This window comes from Prionailurus bengalensis, chromosome C2 (genome assembly GCF_016509475.1).
Source record: "Prionailurus bengalensis isolate Pbe53 chromosome C2, Fcat_Pben_1.1_paternal_pri, whole genome shotgun sequence".
Lineage (NCBI taxonomy): Eukaryota > Metazoa > Chordata > Mammalia > Carnivora > Felidae > Prionailurus > Prionailurus bengalensis.
In genome coordinates this window covers 90,620,896-90,625,474 of record NC_057350.1, presented here as the reverse complement: position 1 = coordinate 90,625,474, position 4,579 = coordinate 90,620,896, and the positions used below count along the sequence as shown (strand labels likewise).

The 4,579-nt window shown below is 38.3% G+C and overlaps 1 non-coding gene across 1 annotated transcript; it reads right to left on the bottom strand.

The window, feature by feature from the left end:
* Window positions 1-1,277: 1,277 nt before the first annotated feature.
* On the bottom strand, window positions 1,278-1,385 carry LOC122492473. Its single transcript, XR_006299658.1, has one exon. It is a non-coding gene; the product is annotated as a U6 spliceosomal RNA (small nuclear RNA).
* Window positions 1,386-4,579: the final 3,194 nt, after the last annotated feature.

The following is a 4,579-nucleotide window of genomic DNA, read 5'->3' as shown; positions in this document are numbered from 1 at the left end:
TTCACAGAGCCCAGCACCAAATACAGATGAAGAGCATTTGTTATTAATCCATCCCTCTTTTATTTTGGCCAGAGCATTATTCTTTCATAATGAAACTCATTGTGAACCACTTTCTGTGCTCCCTCGTATCATAACCTGCAAGTTATGAAATGTCAAATTCATCTTTATGCAACTAGTTATGCCCAAATATGGGGTGTTTGTTTGTGTGTATGTGTGTTTGTAAGCAGTCACAGGACTCTTGCAACACTAAATCATCATCAGATCATATATGATAAATTAATGTTTGGAAAGTTAATGTCACCTAGGAACTCAATATAGACTGACCAATCCATCAGTAAAACATGTGGCTATATGACAGATGTCCTTTACCTGAGAGTGGGAATTATTTAACCAGCAAAAATTTAAATTCAATTTTGAAAGTTAAAGAGACACAGTTTATTCTTCAAGAAAGTTAGTGAGAAAATGTATGGATAGAACAGGAATTGGTGAACTTGGACCTTGTCCTAAAGCCCTCTCATTAAAAACCAGAACACTTTATTCAGCTGAGTCCACTTTAAAAAAGAAGGAAACGAATTGTTTGACCTGGCTGACATCTGAAAAGGCAGTTGATCTGTTCTGTTTTAAATAGTAGCTGATGTTCCAATCTCTTTAATTTGTAACTATTATTTGGTACAACTGAATTTTTCTTATCCTTTAATCTGAGGGATATATATATATATATATATATATATATATATATATAACATTGAAGATCTTCAGTGAAATGAGAAAAAAAGCATAGATTATAAAGAATGGGGGGGATGATGGGATGAAAGAGAGATAATATGTAAAAATAGAAGAAAAGATGACAGGGAGACAAAGTTGGAAAATCACATGATAGAGGATATGAACTCATCCATACAATAATCTATGGGGGAAACAAAAGAGATATCATTAACCTTTTCAGACTCTGCATGAGATACTGGAATGGAGTGAAACTTACACCTGAGTTTGAATCCCAACTTTGCCCATTATTAGCACAGTGTCCTCGCCAGGTTATGGAACCTCACTGAGAATGATTTCTCCCAATTGTTAGACAGATAAAATAATTTTGTTAAGGGTGCCTTGAGGATTGAATGAAACAACCTATGCAGAGTGTCTGGCACATGGTAGAAACTCCATTAATGTTAGTTTCCATCCCTGCTTAATTGAAGACACTTGTCCTTTGGTGCTGGGTAAGCATCTCTCTGGGCTCTATTCCTAGGAATGGAATCACTAAGTTATTGTGTGTGTGTCTGTGTGTGTGTGTGTGTGTGTGTGTGTGTGTGTCCCCTCCTTGTGCACGGGCCATGCTAGTCTTCTCCGTATTGTTCCAATTTTAGTATATGTGCTGCTGAATCGAGCACTCCGTATGTGTGCTTTTATTACTTAATCCGGTTAAGTGCCGCCAGTTTTCTCTCTGAGCTGGTTCTCCCCAGACTTCACACCCACAAACAGTGCACGATCATCCCTGGTCCCCACATCCTGCAGAATGCTGTGCTCGACTTACCTCATTTAATCTGCATGACAACTCTAATTAAAAAAAAAAATAGTGTTCTTCTCTCCAGCTTGTGGATAAGAAAATTAGGACACGGAGAACTAAATAACCTGCCCAATTTCACAGCTGACAGTGGTACAGACAGGGTCAAACCCAGGTGGTCTGTTTCCAAACTTTCTTTTTGTTGTTATATTCAATGTGAAACCTTTGCCCTCCTTGGCCCTGGGCAAGAAAGGTAGCCCAAACCAGTGTTCTGATTCACAGTCTCTATTCCAAATCTGTCTACTTTACACTTTGTTAACAGAAACTAGTACACTAGATGTGCAGGAGACTACCTAAGAAAATTTGAGACAAAACTCAATAGCACACTCTTTGAGCACCCCATTTTGGCCAGATGCTTTCTAGATGGAACACTGCACAGACATTCAGTTGAATAAGAGTTTTCGTCTTGAAGGAACAAAACATATGTTCCTAGAAATCAGGAACGTATATAAGCAAATATTTAGTCATTCCCTTTTACCCCCAAAATGCTGCCAGCACTTTCTCTGGTGATTCTATAGATGGAACCTGGTTCTTTAAGCTATTAAACAAAAGAGAGTTGCCATTTGGGGAGATTCCAAAAAGTGGCAGGGAGGGGGCCGTAAGGGGAATAGTCCGCCCACTTGCCATCCCACTATTCTCCCTGTGCAGGCAATAAGAGGGTGTATTGTCTGTAGAATACTGAAAAACAGTAATCAAATCAATTTAAAGAAGTCTGCTTTTTAAATTATCACCATGCAGTGGCAATTCTAAACAATGTCAGTGATAAAATATTCAGTTTCCACCCATTGGGGTAAACCTACCTTTATGACACTTATTCTAAGAAACTGCTATATTTCAAAAGCAAAAGCTAAAATTTGACCTTGGAGAGCCTGTTAGATCCTTGTTTACCACCTTAATGTAGTTTTATTCGTTAGTAACACAAGCAGTGGCCCATTGTTCTAGGGCAATCCCTCACTTGAGAAAGAAATGTTAACGCATTCCATCTCATAATGTAAAAACTCACTTCACTGGGAGAAGTATACAATTCTATAGAGGTTATTCTGCCAACTGTTTTTTTTTTTTGCTACCTTTGTTTGAGATGGGATATAGAAAGAAAAGAGAAAGAAGGTTCCCCAGTACAGGATGGATAAGCTGTTGGCAGGCCCAGGTAAAACGCTGGTTTTAGAAAGGGGCATAGAAAACAGACTCCAAGAACCATGGTGTCAGATATCTGTATTTAGAGTTTCCTACTCCATACTACAGGAAAGCTTTGTCAAAACACTGCAGTCTAATGTTATTTGCACTTTGAGGAATCACAGGAAGGATCCATGTCCACACAGAGGATGACAGGAATACACAAATACCTTCAGGAACATGGGGTAGCATTTATGAGATGATAAAAGGATACCAGCAGAGAAATCCAGAGAAATTCGGAGGACAGTGTGTCTAGGAACAAGAAGAATGAATGTGGGAAACGCATAAGCCTGAAAATCACAACTGTATGCCTAGAGGCACCATGACCATGAAGGGTTGAGTGGATCCTTGAAGAGTTCACATCTCTCTAAAAGTTCAGCCAATACCCACCACTAGCCAGTTGTTTTCCTGTGTATAAAAGCGTCTAGATCTACTACTATGCTAAGGGAATTCCAAACTTTGAATTTAAATAGGAAATCTCATTTCTTAAAGGCTGAAAAATAATGGAAAAATAGTATCCTCCCTTATTGTAACTGCTGATACTCATGACTTAGAAATTTTCATAATTTCCCAAAGCTCACATGAGGGGGATTTGAAAGGCACGTGACGAGAACATGGACTCTTATTGTATGATAGAGAAAGGGATGACCCATTAAAAGCAGAGCTTGAATGTGTTTCTTTTATAACTATGATACAAGGCAGATCATGCTACATATGTATAACTATGATACAAGGCAGATCATGCTACTCTAAGGATATCGTAACAGGTTATTATAGAAGATTCCACAGAAAAAGGGAACTTGAACTGGTCATTACTAATAGGTAAATTATCAACAGGGAGAGTGGATGGGAAGAAGCACAAAAAGAAGGAAAGGAAATATAGAATAAATAAATGCATTAAGAGATGCAGTTAGAGATTTTAAACAACATAATGTGTTTGGAGAATTACAGTGGTACAGATTCACTGGATAGGAAAGTATAAGAAGGAGGGGGACATAATGCTAGAAAGGTAAGTACAGTCACACCATAGAACCTTGGAGGACAAGTTGAGTGATTTGCACAATGTCTGGTGTGCATGTGGAACCCTTAAAGAATTTTAATGGTCAGTTACTATAAATTTGTTCATTCATTATGCAACTAGATTTCCAAAAACGTTATCAATAATGGAAAATCCATAGAATAATTTTCCAAACCATGCCATAGTACTAGCATCTTCTGTTAAACTTTAAGCAACAAAAGAAAGTTGTGATTAACTAAAATCACCATACCTGCTGCAATGAATGATGATCATGGTTCCAGCAAATACAGCAAATACACAAGATAATGTGAATATACTTTTCCTAAAGCAAAGGATAAAAACCTACATTCAAATTTAAGGGGGGAAACAGTGTTGCCCTATGGCTACTGGGCATATTTTGTCACAAACACAAAACATTTATGGACCCCAAATGCTTAGCATTGTTTTTCAGAGTCCCCAACGTCCAATGTTTTTCCTGCAGTGCAACATATGTAAGCTGCTTAAATCAGCTTCTGACATCGTTGCAACTTCAAACTGGAGGCTATGCGAGGCTTAGCAGATGGCAAAACCCATCCAGTTCTCTAAGTGTGTGTTCAGCATAAGGTGCTCGTATGTTCTCTTGGACCCAGCTAGGCAGAAATCTTCCCTTGGAGAAAAAAATACACGGTGTTCAGTTTTATAGTGAAGAGTCAGAACTCCAGCCACTTGAGCTGTATCTTGCTTTTTTTTTTTTCTTTCACAAAGGTTAAGAGTGTAGTCACACTGGCTTACCTGCCTCTTAACCAGGCTTACGAAAACGGAAAGATGATTAATTGCCTCGTGACTGTGGT